The following is a 16,374-nucleotide window of genomic DNA, read 5'->3' as shown; positions in this document are numbered from 1 at the left end:
CATGCTACATACATACCACATACATACTACATACATACTACATGCTACATACATACTACATATATACTACATGCATGCTACATACATACTGCATGCTACATACATACTACATACATACTACATATATACTACATGCATGCTACATACATACTACATGCTACATACATACCACATACATACTACATACATACTACATGCTACATACATACTACATATATACTACATGCATGCTACATACATACTGCATGCTACATACATACTACATGCTACATACATACCACATACATACTACATGCTACATACATACTACATATATACTACATGCATGCTACATACATACTGCATGCTACATGCATGCTACATACATACTACATACATACTACATGCTACATACATACCACATATATACTACATACATACTACATACAATACATTCATACAATACATACATAGACATACAGTACATATAACATAGAGTAACATACTTACCAATACTTGTCACATTGTTCCCCGAAGCCATTGTCTTTTACGGAATAAATATTAACATAACAAACCACAAAAATACTCACCCACGATCCGAAGCAGTCCACGAGTGTGTCCCACGACGATCTTGGGTAGAGAACTGCAGCATCAGCTGTTGCTGCCGTTCTCTACGGGCTGCAGGAATCCAATGACGGAAGGTAGGTATCCTTCCGCACTGTATTCCTCCGCCACTTAAAAAAAAAAAAGTCCCTAGTCTCACTTTATGCCATTGCTGCGTGGGAATTTTTATGTAGCATGCATGTAGTATATATGTAGTATGTATGTAGTATGTATGTAGCATGCAGTATGTATGTAGCATGCATGTAGTATATATGTAGTATGTATGTAGCATGTAGTATGTATGTAGTATGTATGTGGTATGTATGTAGCATGTAGTATGTATGTAGCATGCATGTAGTATATATGTAGTATGTATGTAGCATGTATGTAGCATGCATGTAGTATATATGTAGTATGTATGTAGCATGTAGTATGTATGTAGCATGCATGTAGTATATATGTAGTATGTATGTAGCATGTAGTATGTATGTATCATGCATGTAGTATATATGTAGTATGTATGTAGCATGTAGTATGTATGTAGCATGCATGTAGTATATATGTGGTATGTATGTAGCATGTAGTATGTATGTAGCATGCATGTAGTATATATGTAGTATGTATGTAGCATGTAGTATGTATGTAGCATGCATGTAGTATATATGTAGTATTTATGTAGCATGTAGTATGTATGTAGCATGCATGTAGTATATATGTGGTATGTATGTAGTATATATGTAGTATGTATGTAGCATGTAGTATGTATGTAGCATGCATGTATTATGTATGTAGTATGCATGTAGTATATATGTAGCATGTATGTAGCATGCATGTAGTATATATGTGGTATGTATGTAGCATGTAGTATGTATGTAGCATGCATGTAGTATATATGTAGTATGTATGTAGCATGTAGTATGTATGTAGCATGCATGTAGTATATATGTAGTATTTATGTAGCATGTAGTATGTATGTAGCATGCATGTAGTATGTATGTAGTATGTATGTAGTATATATGTAGTATGTATGTAGCATGTAGTATGTATGTAGCATGCATGTATTATGTATGTAGTATGCATGTAGTATATATGTAGCATGTATGTAGCATGCATGTAGTATATATGTGTTATGTATGTAGTATGTATGTGGTATGTATGTGGTATGTATGTAGTATGTATGTAGTATGTATGTGGTATGTATGTAGTATGTATGTAGCATGTAGTATGTATGTAGCATGCATGTAGTATGTATGTAGTATTTTTTTTTTTTTAACATTTAACACATTAGCCGGATGATGGGACTACTACTGTCCCATCATTGGCTAATGTGTCAATCACTATCATGGTAGCAGGCATCGCCAGATGGGACTTGTAGTCCCATCGGACGATGCTTGCACAGACCCCCGGACATCAGCACAGCCCCCCGGCAGGCCGGTACAGACCCCCACAGGGTGCACAGACCACCGGCAGGCCGGCACAGCCCCCCGGCAGGCCGGTACAGACCCCCACAGGGTGCACAGACCACCGGCAGGCCGGCACAGCCCCCCGGCAGGCCGGTACAGACCCCGGGCAGTCCACACAGCCCCCCGGCAGAGACCCCCGGAAGGCCCGAAATGACGGCGCATCATGATGCGCACACACCGCGCATCATGATGACGTCAGGCTGTCAATCAACTGAACTTCCGATTCCGATGCCGACTTCCGATATTGAAAAAATATCGGAAGTCGGTATCGGAATTCCGATACAGCAAGTATCGGCCGATACCCGATACTTGCGGTATCGGAATGCTCAACACTAGTCGCCACCATCTTTCAGAAGGGCATGCAAGTGATTGGCTTGCTTTGGTGGGCGTCACAGGGGTTATAAAAGGGCGTGCACGCCGACCGCCATCTTACTTCTGCCGATCTTAGCATAGGGAGAGGTTGCTGATTCTGTAGGGAGAGCGTTAGGCAGGGAAGAAGAAAAAAAAACTGCTTCTGCTGCTAGCGATTTTGCCTGTGCAACACACCAGTCACTGTGTGTGCAGTGCAAGGGGAGGCTATATTGTGGTGGATCAGCGGTGTTGGTTGTTAGGCTGCCTTCTAAGTCTTCCTGACAGCTGCATTGCTGTTTCCCCACTGCTCTGCAAACTGCTTTTTTAAAAGCAATCCCAATTTTTTTTTTGTCCTGCTAAGGTACTGAGCGTGCATTTATTCACACCATACAGCGGTGTACGCTCCTCACACAGTACCGTGTAACGGCTGTTATCACAGCCACAGTGAAGCTATCTGTGTGTCACTGTGGAGGACTTGTTCCGTTCTTACAGACCTACACTCTAGGGAGATTCCTATTCTGCCCAATTCTACAATTCACTTTTTTCACACCTGTGCCATCGAGCCTGTGACATAGCGCTCTGATATTCAGTGGGCCTCACACAATCCAAAAGTGTCCAGTGTCCACAAGTGTCTGCAGAAATTCAAAATCTCCCTTATCCTGTAATCACTTTTTTCACACCTGTGCCATCGAGCCTGTGACATAGCGCTGTGATATTCAGTGGGCCTCACACAATCCAAGTGTCCAGTGTCCACAAGTGTCTGCAGAAATTCAAAATCTCCCTTATCCTGTAGTCACTTTTTTCACACCTGTGCCATCGAGCCTGTGACATAGCACTGTGATATTCAGTGGGCCTCACACAATCCAAGTGTCCAGTGTCCACAAGTGTCTGCAGAAATTCAAAATCTCACAGAAATTCAAAATCTCCCTTATCCTGTAGTCACATTTTTCACACCTGTGCCATCGAGCCTGTGACATAGCGCTGTGATATTCAGTGGGCCTCACACAATCCAAGTGTCCAGTGTCCACAAGTGTCTGCAGAAATTCAAAATCTCCCTTATCCTGTAGTCACTTTTTTCACACCTGCTGCATCGAGCCTGTGACATAGCGCTGTGATATTCAGTGGGCCTCACACAATCCAAGTGTCCAGTGTCCACAAGTTTCTGCAGAAATTCAAAATCTCCCTTATCCTGTAGTCACTTTTTTCACACCTGCTGCATCGAGCCTGTGACATAGCGCTGTGATATTCAGTGGGCCTCACACAATCCAAGTGTCCAGTGTCCACAAGTGTCTGCAGAAAATCTAAATCTCCCTTATCCTGTAGTCACTTTTTTCACACCTGTGCCATCGAGCCTGTGACATAGCGCTGTGATATTCAGTGGGCCTCACACAATCCAAGTGTCCAGTGTCCACAAGTGTCTGCAGAAAATCTAAATCTCCCTTATCCTGTAGTCACTTTTTTCACACCTGTGCCATCGAGCCTGTGACATAGCGCTGTGATATTCAGTGGGCCTCACACAATCCAAGTGTCCAGTGTCCACAAGTGTCTGCAGAAAATCTAAATCTCCCTTATCCTGTAGTCACTTTTTTCACACCTGTGCCATCGAGCCTGTGACATAGCGCTGTGATATTCAGTGGGCCTCACACAATCCAAGTGTCCAGTGTCCACAAGTGTCTGCAGAAATTCAAAATCTCCCAGAAATTCAAAATCTCCCTTATCCTGTAGTCACTTTTTTCACACCTGTGCCATCGAGCCTGTGACATAGCGCTGTGATATTCAGTGGGCCTCACACAATCCAAGTGTCCAGTGTCCACAAGTGTCTGCAGAAATTCAAAATCTCACAGAAATTCAAAATCTCCCTTATCCTGTAGTCACTTTTTTCACACCTGTGCCATCGAGCCTGTGACAGCGCTCTGATATTCAGTGGGCCTCACACAATCCAAAAGTGTCCAGTGTCCACTAGTGTGTGCAGAAAATCTAAATCTCCCCTGTCCTATAGACACCTTGTACCTTGTTTTACATTACTATATAGTTTGTTGGATTTTGTCTACATTTCTACCAAAAATGAGGAAGGCTGGTGGAAGAGGCCGTGGAATTGGGCGGGGGTTGGCAGCTGGTAATGATGGTGTTGGTGGTGGATCTGATGGTAGTGGCAAAAGCAAAATAGGACCGAATGCAGGAGGTGTTGAGCCTGCGTCATCGTCTGGCTCCATAAGGCTTCGAAGGCTTAGTTTTCTAGGAGTTGGCAAACCGCTTTTAACGCCAGAGCATCAGGAAAAAGTTTTGTCTTACATTGCTGACTCAGCCTCCAGCTCTTTCGCCTCCTCTTCTGAAGTTGTAAAAAGTAAAAGCACTGAGTCGTCATTGGAGGCTCATGTTCATGAACCACACCTTTCCTTGTGTCCTTCACCACAACCAAGATTGAAGGATGACGCAGGCCATACTACTGATTACTCCATGGAGCTGTTTTCACATACCATGCCAGGATTATCAAGTGAAATGGTGAATTACCCAGGCCAAGATGAATCTGACATGGAGTGCACTGATGCACAGCCGCTGATAGATGATTCTGCTGGTACATTCACTCAGAGCACTACATTGTCCTCGCAGTGTACAGAGCCAGATTCTGACCCTGATGAGACTAAGGTGCCCCTTCCCGCACACTATACCACCATACATGGTGACACAGAGGAAGGTGCACATGACATTGAAGAGGAGGTGATGGATGACCCAGTTGTTGACCCAGATTAGCATCCATTGGGGGAAGAGGGTGCTGCTTCCAATAGCTCAGATGAGGAGCATCCACAGCAGACATCAACATCGCAACAGCTGTTATCTGGCAGGCCCGGAGCACTCCAAAGACAGGTTCCAAAAATCAAAAGAGTTGCTGGACAGCTTGTCCAGAGGGTCAAAACATCACAGCGTGCTAGGCCGCAAAATGTCTGCCAAAGTAGGAAGAGTGCAGTGTGGCACTTTTTTGAACAAAATCCTCATGATCAGGCCAAGGTTATCTGTAAGAAGTGCGCAAAGACCTTTAGCTGAGGGAAAAATCTGAAAAATTTGAATACCAGTTGCATGCTTAGACATTTAACCAGCATGCACTTGCAAGCGTGGACACAACACCAAACCTCAAGTGCCACATGTGCAACTGATCACAAAGAAGGTAGTCAGCAACGCTACATTGTTTCCCCCACTGTAAGCCCACCGGTTAGCACAGCAACAAATGTTGAGGTGTCGTTGCAAGGCCACAGCAGTCAGGGAATCCCACTGTTATATCAACGAAATACTGAATCTAGGCCATCAGAAAGAACACCAACTCCATCACCATCATCAACCCTCTCTCAGTCCGCCCTGTCCACCGCTACTTCTACCATATGCAGCTCTCAAGTCCAGCTCACCCTCCCAGACACTATGAGTAGGTCAAGAAAGTACTCAGTCTCTCATCTGCTTACACTGGGTTTGAATGCCCACATTGCCAAACTAATCCCGTTTGAGATGATGCCCTATCGGTTGGTGGAAAGCGCAGCTTTCCGCGAACTCATGGCCTATGCAGTACCACGCTATGACCTACCCAGTCGCCACTTCTTCTCTCGCAAAGCCATCCCAGCCCTCCACCATCATGTGAAAGACCGCATTGTCCATGCACTCAAGCAGTCAGTGAGTGGAAAGGTGCACCTCACAACTGATGCATGGTCCAGTCGGCATGGCCAGGGCCGTTACGTGTCCATCACTGCGCACTGGGTTAATGTAGTGGATGCAGGGTCCACAGGGGACAGCGGTGGTGGGACAGTGCTGCCTAGCCCACGGTATAGGAAACAGTTGGCTGTAGGCGTTCCACCCTCCTCCTTCTCCTCCTCCTCCAGAAGCGAAAGCTCGTCCACAGAGCACAGTCGTACGAGCACTCCATCTGCAGCTGCCACTGTTGCACACAAGGTGTCCCCCTATCTAGCAGCTAGTGGAAAGCGTCAGCAGGCTGTGTTGCAGATGATGTGTTTGGGCGACAGACACACCGCCGAGGTGCTGGCCGAGTACTTGAAGCGACAAACTGAGTCATGGCTGGGCAGTGTACATCTTGAGGCAGGCAAGGTAGTTAGTGATAACGGCTGTAATTTTGTGGCAGCCATAGCCCTTTCAAAACTCAGCCACATACCTTGCTTGGTTCACACCTTGAACCTGGTGGTGCAGTGCTTCCTCAAAAATTATCCGGAGTTAACAGCCCTGCTCCATAAGGTGCGAAGACTGTGCGCGCACATCCGCCGGTCGCCTGTACACTCCGTATGCAGAAGCTGCAGCGATTGCTGCACCTTCCCAACCACCGCCTCATTATCGACATTGCAACAAGGTGGAACTCCACCCTGCACATGGTGGAGCGGCTGTGCGAGCAGAGGCAGGCCATAATGCATTTGTGGGAGGATACACGGCCAGGCACTTTGAGAGCAGACATGGAGTTGACAGGTGTGCAGTGGTCGAAGCTGAAAGACCTCTGTAAAGTCCTTCAGTGTTTTGAGGAATGCACACGGCTGGTAAGCGCAGACGACGCATCCTAAGCATGAGCATCCCACTTATGCGTCTGCTCATGCAAACTTTGACGCACCTTAAGGAGCAGGCGTCTGCAGCCAATGTTGACGAGGAGGAAGAGGTGGAGGGAATCCTTGATGACATTCAGCCATTGTCTGCTCAGGGACCTCTCCTGGACGAGTTGGAGGAAGAAGAGGAGGAGGAGGATGATGATTGGGATGATTACTTAGGGGAGGAGGATGCATCTCGTGGGGCAAGTGAAAATGTTGGCGTGGCAAGGTCTGGTACAGGGTTTGTGCGTGACTGGAGGGATGTGGATTTACCAGAAAGTGCTCCTCCAACCAGCACTCGCAGTGCATCACTGACACTGGGAACATTGGCCCACAAAGGGACCCCCCCGCATTGCCAAAATGATTAACGATGACGACTACTGGTTGGCCAGCATCCTGGATCCACGCTATAAAGGCAAATTACAAAACATCATGCCACAGGAGAACCTTGACCTAATATTGGCTAATAAACAAGCAACTCTGGTAAATCGGTTGCATGAGGCATTCCCAGCACACAGCAGCGGTGATGGTTCTCACACGAGCCGTACGGGCCGGGGGCAGCTTGGCAGAGGTGTTCATGGTGCACACAGCAGAAGTGGCGTTGGAGACAGGGGTTTCATGACAATGTTGTGGACTGATTTTTCAAGTACCGCTCACACAACTGGTAATACAGCATCGATGGAAAGTGACAGGAGACAGCAGTTGTCAACTATGGTTACAAACTACTTTTCCTCCCATATCGATGTTCTCCCACACAGGTCATTCCCCTTTGACTATTGGGCTGCTAAACTGGACACCTGGCCTGAATTGGCACAATATGCCTTACAGGAGCTCGCTTGCCCAGCTGCAAGTGTGCTATCGGAAAGAGTCTTCAGTGCAGCTGGATCAATCCTGACAGAAAAAAGGACCCGTCTGTCAACCCAAAATGTGGATGATCTAACCTTCATTAAAATGAACCATGCATGGGTTTCCAAGGATTTTGTCCCACCTTCCCCTGATGACACATAGGGTGACAGAAAAATGGCTTGCTTTGGTCCACCTCTTCCTGGGACTTGACCTATTTCGCCTTTTGCATCAGCTGAATGTCCAACATCAGCATATGCCACTTTCTAAAACTCCCTAACTGTGCTGCCTCCCCCCCCCATGGCCGGGGTCACCACCTAGCGCACGACACCGTGCGAGTGCCGTTGCCCTGGACAGGTGGGTAGGCCGACTCTTGGGCGCGGGCACTGGCACAGGGTCCCTCATAGTGCAATCAAGTGTCTCTGACGGTGGTGGTGCACACCCGCCGTCAGACACACCGCCGTACTATGAGGGGCCCAGTGCCAGTACCGACGCCCACGAGTGGGCCCCCCTTGCTTGGGCAGGGCCCCAGCATTTGCAATCTTTACCTCTCCCTGCTCCTCTGCTGTGTAGTCTGGGCCGTCAAATCCATACTGTGCCTGACACTGTCTGAGCCTGCCTCCTGGTGTATTGACATATATTTTGAATGTGTACGCTATCCATACATGTTATCCGGGGATACGGTACCCTTTCTCACCTTTGTGCAATCACGTGCAAGCCATACTGGGCCTAACACCGTCTGAGCCTGCCTCCTGATGTATAGACATATCTTTTGAATGTGTACGCTATCCATACATGTTATCCGGGGATACGGTACCCTTTCTCACCTTTGTGCAATCACTTGCAAGCCATACTGGGCCTTACACCGTCTGAGCCTGCCTACTGATGTATAGACATATCTTTTGAATGTGTACGCTATCCATACATGTTATCCGGGGATACGGTACCCTTTCTCACCTTTGTGCAATCACTTGCAAGCCATACTGGGCCTTACACCGTCTGAGCCTGCCTCCTGATGTATAGACATATCTTTTGAATGTGTATGCTATCCATACATGTTATCCGGGGATACGGTACCCTTTCTCACCTTTGTGCAATCACGTGCAATCCATACTGGGCCTAACACCGTCTGAGCCTGCCTCCTGATGTATAGACATATATTTTGAATGTGTACACTATCCATACATGTTATCCGGGGATACGGTACCCTTTCTCACCTTTGTGCAATCACTTGCAAGCCATACTGTGCCTGACACTGTCTGAGCCTGCCTCCTGATGTATAGACATATCTTTTGAATGTGTACGCTATCCATACATGTTATCCGGGGATACGGTACCCTTTCTCACCTTTGTGCAATCACTTGCAAGCCATACTGGGCCTAACACCGTCTGAGCCTGCCTCCTGATGTATAGACATATATTTTGAATGTGTACGCTATCCATACATGTTATCCGGGGATACGGTACCCTTTCTCACCTTTGTGCAATCACGTGCAAGCCATACTGGGCCTAACACCGTCTGAGCCTTCCTCCTGATGTATAGACATATCTTTTGAATGTGTACGCTATCCATACATGTTATCCGGGGATACGGTACCCTTTCTCACCTTTGTGCAATCACTTGCAAGCCATACTGGGCCTTACACCGTATGAGCCTGCCTCCTGATGTATAGACATATCTTTTGAATGTGTACGCTATCCATACATGTTATCCCGGGATACGGTACCCTTTCTCACCTTTGTGCAATCACTAGCAAGCCATACTGGGCCTTACACCGTCTGAGCCTGCCTCCTGATGTATAGACATATCTTTTGAATGTGTACGCTATCCATACATGTTATCCGGGGATACGATACCCTTTCTCACCTTTGTGCAATCACGTGCAATCCATACTGGGCCTAACACCGTCTGAGCCTGCCTCCTGATGTATAGACATATATTTTGAATGTGTACGCTATCCATACATGTTACCTGGGGATACGGTACCCTTTCTCACCTTTGTGCAATCACTTGCAAGCCATACTGTGCCTGACACCGTCTGAGCCTGCCTCCTGATGTATAGACATATCTTTTGAATGTGTACGCTATCCATACATGTTATCCGGGGATACGGTACCCTTTCTCACCTTTGTGCAATCACTTGCAAGCCATACTGGGCCTAACACCATCTGAGCCTGCCTCCTGATGTATAGACATATATTTTGAATGTGTACGCTATCCATACATGTTATCCGGGGATACGGTACCCTTTCTCACCTTTGTGCAATCACGTGCAAGCCATACTGGGCCTAACACCGTCTGAGCCTGCCTCCTGATGTATAGACATATCTTTTGAATGTGTACGCTATCCATACATGTTATCCGGGGATACGGTACCCTTTCTCACCTTTGTGCAATCACTTGCAAGCCATACTGGGCCTAACACCGTCTGAGCCTGCCTCCTGATGTATAGACATATCTTTTGAATGTGTACGCTATCCATACATGTTATCCGGGGATACGGTACCCTTTCTCACCTTTGTGCAATCACGTGCAAGCCATACTGGGCCTAACACCGTCTGAGCCTGCCTCCTGATGTATAGACATATATTTTGAATGTGTACGCTATCTCTACATGTTATCTGGGGATACGGTACCCTTTCTCACCTTTGTGCAATCACGTGTAACCCATACTGGGCGTGAGAACGGCTGGCGAGCTGTTAAGCAAGCTACAGCACCTGTGGTTTGCACACGTAAGTTTTTCATTTTTTTCAGGAATGACGGTTAGGCCTAATTCCGGAACTGCGGTTGACCTGCACTTATTGGGAAATCATCGTTCGCGAGTAATAATTGTAATCAGTGATCCCCATCACTAACGTTGTTCAGCGGGTTATCTGCACCTGTAAGCGACAAACGCTGGCCTTTTCAGTGTAGCGCACATGCAGCCACGGACATGTAAGGGCATGACACACCAGTTATTGGCCAATCTCATGTGCCAGAGCCTCACGTGTCCCTCTAGTAAGCCAGACTCGGACCGCGGGGCATGACGGAGTCTCGTTCGTTAACGGAATTAAGCTTGCAATGTGTGCATCTGTTCTGTAGCTGGCATGGTTGAGGTTGCCCGTGTTGAGTCAAATTACGCCGTAGGCTCCACTCCTGGTGGTGCCCTTCTGGACATTCCTTTAAGGTTCAGCTTTGCAACCATACTGCCCACGTAAAACAAACACTTTGCCTTCATGAACGCTGTTTGGAGGGTCATGACTCGTGGGAATAACGCCGCCCAATCAGTTAACCTGCTAGAGAGATCCTTCGTTGCTCCCAAGCATGACATCACACTCCCTAGGAGGAAGGTAATGCCACTGTGGCGACCGTACTCCTGGGGGCGACACAAGTGCACTGATGCCCAGCCACTGCTCGATGAATCTGCTGGTACATTGACCCAGACCACTACATTCCCCTCGCACGCTACCCGGCCTGAATCTGACCCTGATGAAACTCAGGTTACCCTTCCCATATACAGTTCCATCTTACACGGTGACAAAGAGGAAGCTGCAGATGAAAGTGCAGGTTCGGCCCACCTGCCATCAGACACACCACCGTACTATCAGGGGCCCTGTGCCAGTGCCGTCGCCAATGAGTGGGCCCCCCCTGCTTGCTCAGGATCACAGCACTTGCAAGGTTGAAATACTGTGCAGTGAGATGGAAGATGGGGACGACGAGGAGTCCAGACTAGTACAGGGATTCCCTAGCGAGGAGACTTATTTGATTGTTTTCAATGTTGGGACAGCAATTTTTGGGGAGCACTATACTCTGGAGAATGATAGATGGGGCCCACCATACACTGGAACATTCCAAAGGTGGACATCAGGCACTGGAGCAGCATTTACAGGGCCCATTGTACACTAGAGCATTAGAAATGGGGCCCATTATGTTTGGAGCATTATTTGGGCCCATAAGACAGTGGAGCTTCATCCATGGGGACCAACATATACTGTAGCATTATGTGGAGCTCATCATATACTGTTTCAAACATTATATGGGACCAATGATTCTGTATGGAGAAATAGATGGGCCTCGTCATGAGATGTAAAAAGTGAAGTATTTTTCATTGTACTATACCGCTATTTCTCTGCCGTATCGGAGCATGATGAGTTGTGGTATTATGTGTTAAAGGGGCGCTCTTTCGCCCAGGGCACATGAAAACCTGGAGCCAGCCCTACCCCCCCCACAACTTTAGCCAAATAACCCCCATTTTTCAGTGCGTAACTTGTATTATGAAGTTAATTAAGGTTGACCAGCTTAAGTAAGAAGAATTGATGCTTTTGGCATTCAAATGAGCACTGTAGGTGTGTTTCCTGTCCTCCTCTCACTGCCGACTTTTATTCCCCATTGACTTACATTGGGTTTCGTGTTTCGGGACGACCCCGACTTTTCCCTATAATCGGCCAATCTTGCTCGACCCGACTTTTGGAAAAGTCGGGTTTCACGAAACGAAACTCGACCATAAAAAACCAAAAGTCGCTCAACTCTAGTAAGCACTCGTTCGGGACATCCGTGTGGTCGACAAAAGTGCTGTTGGAATGCTCTGGCTGCTGTCCTGGCTGTTTGATCCTTGACAGGCACGACTACCAGGAATCTCGAGTAGTGGTCCACGATGGTAAGAGCATAAAGGTAGCCTGAACGGCTTGGAACCAGCTTCACATGCTCAGGGCTACTAACTCGAGTGGCTGTTTGGTTATTATTGGTTGCAATGGAGCTCGCTGGCTGTTACGGTCCTTCCTGCGCAGGTTGCATTGTCCACACTCCTGGCACCAATTTTCAATGGCCTTCCTCATACCAGCCCAGTAGAATCTCTCCCGGAGCAGGCCTCCAACTTCTTCCATCCAAAGTGTCCAGTTCCATTGTGGTATGCTTCCAAGACCATTGGTGCCTCCCTCTTTGGGACTACCACCTGCCAGACCAACTCATGAGTGCAGGCATTGATACTCCTCCGACACAGCTTTCCCTCATAGATGGACAGCCGGCATCTTTCCTTGCACAACTGCTGGGTTTCTTCAGGGTGTGAGTCGGCTTTTGACAGTAGCTCCTTTACCAGGCGGACTGCGGGGTCGCTATCCTACATTTCTGCCCAGTCATGATGAGGCAATGGATTTAGGGTGGCTTCTTTCACGATAGACCGTCTGTTTCTCACTCCTTGGGCACGTTGGACCGCAATTGGCCGGTGGAAGGCAGGTAACTCTATTTCTTCTAGTGCCTCAGGGTCTTCTCCTGCATCTGGCAGATTAGGCACTCTGGACAGCGCATCAGTATTGCCATTCTTGTGCCCTGCCCTGTACTTGATGGTAAATTCATAGTTAGACAGCCGGGCGATCCATCTCTGCTCCAGTGCACCTAGTTTGGCAGTTTCCAAGTGAGTCAACGGGTTGTGGTCCGTGAAGATGGTAAACTTGGCTGAAGCTAGGTAATGCTTGAATCGTTCAGTCACAGCCCAGACTATGGCGAGGAACTCCAGTTTGAAGAAACTGTAGTTGTCAGGGTTCCCTTCAGTGGGACGAAGCTTCCTGCTGGCGTAGGAGATCACTCTTTCTTTGCCATTCTGTACCTGTGACAGTACTGCTCCCAGTCCCACGTTGCTGGCATCAGTATACAGAACAAATGGTTAATCATAATCTGGGTAGGCCAGAAATTCATCTCCTGTGAGAGCCATCTTCAGTCGAGTGAAGGACCTCTCCAGTTTCTCATTCCATTCAAATGTAGGACTCTTCTTTCTGGCTTTCTTGGGCTGGCCCACCAGAAGATTTTGCATAGGCATGGCTTTCTCAGTGAAGCCTTTGATGAACCTTCGGTAGTAGCCTACCAACCCGAGGAATTGACGTACCTCATGGAGGTTGCTGGGCTTCTGCCAATCCCGGATGACAGTGACTTTGTCAGGATCTGGTGCCACACCTTCTGCACTCACTACATGACCGAGGTACTGTACCTTGGGCTTCAGGAGGTGGCATTTGGATGGCTTCACTTTCAGGCCAAAGTTGGACAAGGCTTCAAACACCTCAGCCAGGTGCTTCAGATGGTCTTCATAAGTCTTGGAGAAAACAATGACATCATCAAGGTACAACAGGACTGTCTCGAAGTTCTTGTGTCCAAGACAGCATTCCATTAGACGTTAAATTGTCCCTGGGGCGGTGCAGAGCCCAAACAGCATGTAGTTGAACTCGCAGAGACCCATTGGTATAGTAAACGCTGTATTCTCCTTGTCTGCCTCTGCCATGGGAACCTGTCAATACCCACTAGTGAGATCTAAGGTGGAAAAATAGTTAGCAGTTTTAAGTGCGGCTAATGACTCCTCAATTCTGGGTAATGGGTAGGCATCCTTATGTGTAATACTGTTAATTTTTTGGTAATCAATACACATTCTCATGGTACCATCTTTCTTTTTCACAAAGACTATTGGGGCTGCCCAGGGGCTACAACTGTCTCTGATCACCCCAGCCTCCTTCATTTCCCACAACATACTTTTGGCACATTGATATTGTGTTGGGGGTATAGGCCGGTACCTTTCTTTAATGGGTGGATGATCTCCAGTGGGGACATGGTGTTGAACCCCTTTTGCCTTCCCAAAGTCTAGAGGGTGTTTACTGAATACCCGCTCATACTCCTGAGTCACTCGGTAAACCCCATTCTTTTGGTATGAAGGGGTAGAGTAAGTTCCCACCTGCAGCTGCTGACACTACTCTTCCAGCTGCTTTACAGAGCCATTGTCCTACACCTGGCCGGATGAGACCAAGGGCTCTGCGGCCTGTATGGCGTTGCTGACAGTAAGCAGCTTAGCAACTGAGGCATTCCGAGGTTTTGTGGCCTCCTCTTCCCCACAATTCAAGAGGTGTACAGGTACTCTCCCTTTGCGGACATCAACTACCCTCTGGCTGTCAGGACAGTGGGCCGGCTATCAGAGTACACTGGCTCTACCAATGCTTGGTAATCTTTTCCTCTGAGTCCTATGGCTGCCCGACACCAAAATAACATTTCACATCTGGGGGGTATCGCAATGGAATCACTCACTCTGACGCTGCCAATTTCTCCGCCAGACAGTTCTACCTGCTGTCTTTGCATCAGGGCCTTGATCTCTTTCTGCAGGACTCGTTGTTCACTGGAACCAGCAGTCTCAGCCACCTGTTGCAACAAAACAATAACCTCGATAAGACAATTTTCAATCACCTTAGTACCTAAGGTCATCATTGGGTTACATTCTCGTCGATCAATGTCTACAACTATCAGACCTTGAGATTTTAACTCTACTCTCCCCACTTTAATGGTAATCTCTTTACATCCTACTTGCGGCAAAGACTGACCATTGCTGGCAACTACTGTCAGTTCATCACTTGGGGTTTATATAGTCTGCGGGAGCAATGCATATACTGTAAAGCTAGAATCAATACTGACTCTGATATAAAGCAAGCCCAAGTGATGAGTACCCTGATAACTGGACTTTACTGTGAATGTATACTCTGCAACAAGCAAACTTCAGTGGACCTAGCTGATTGTATGCATTGTGGAAAACCGCTGGTCTGAACAAAGACAAATATCAAGACATAGGCTCTACAAAGAACTACAACAATGAAGATTTATATGCATTATGGACTTTAAATGATTATAATAAATACAATTTAATATATACATATTCTAATATACTAATATATATGTTACAATAAGTCTTTACTCACTATGTCACATTATTATTTTACACTCAAGATAACACTCCCCTAATAAAAACTATACTCTTTTAGAATAGGGCACATATCAGTGGAAGTGGAATAGGGAATGGAGGTCTGGTTCACAAGCAGAATCTGAATGGATACGAAGCAAAGCTGGTATCCCATGATATACATAGGACAAGCCGTGTATTTTGTGAAGTAGGGTTATCTTGCAGGCCTCAGCAATAGGCAGGGGTGAGATAGGAGTCGTAGACTGGATGATAAAAAGAGGGGAGTTGTTAAAGAAGGGGTTAATTTCTGTTCTGAATATAATACTAGAAAATACTAGAAAATAGTATTGTGCAAGAATGACCTTTTATCCAGTTATAATCAGTCTACCTGCAGATTCTTTTATGGCCTGATAGTTCTGCATATATTCCAAGAAATTGGTCCAGAACATATTGTTGCTTCCAAAATTCTGTAACTCAGTCCAATTTCTCTTAAGAACCTCAACTTTTGAACCAGGTCATGCTGACATATGAAAAGTTCTGGAATGTTCGCCCACATTTTATTATGTAATCTATCTCGTGTCTCAGGATGTGTTTGACAACCAATTGTATAACTCATATTTCTGCCAGATTATTATGTAAACTCATCTTCATCTAGGCCAATTGTTATGAAATGTTACGGAATTGTCCATTTTTGTCCATTTCCTCTTCTGATGGGCTAGAAAGGACTTATCCTGCCCCTCCAATAAACAGGAGATTTACTTGATAGACAAGAACCTGTGTCTCTCGTTTTATTTCTCCAAATCCTAGGTACCTAGGCAAAAGCTCCCCCTGAGCTCTACCTGAGGAGACATAGAAATCCCTTCTCCGACAGTGTGGACGTGAAAA

Source organism: Dendrobates tinctorius, unplaced genomic scaffold (genome assembly GCF_039654945.1).
Source record: "Dendrobates tinctorius isolate UK_male_01 unplaced genomic scaffold, ASM3965494v1 ptg000031l, whole genome shotgun sequence".
Taxonomy (NCBI): domain Eukaryota; kingdom Metazoa; phylum Chordata; class Amphibia; order Anura; family Dendrobatidae; genus Dendrobates; species Dendrobates tinctorius.
This window is presented reverse-complemented; position numbering follows the sequence as displayed.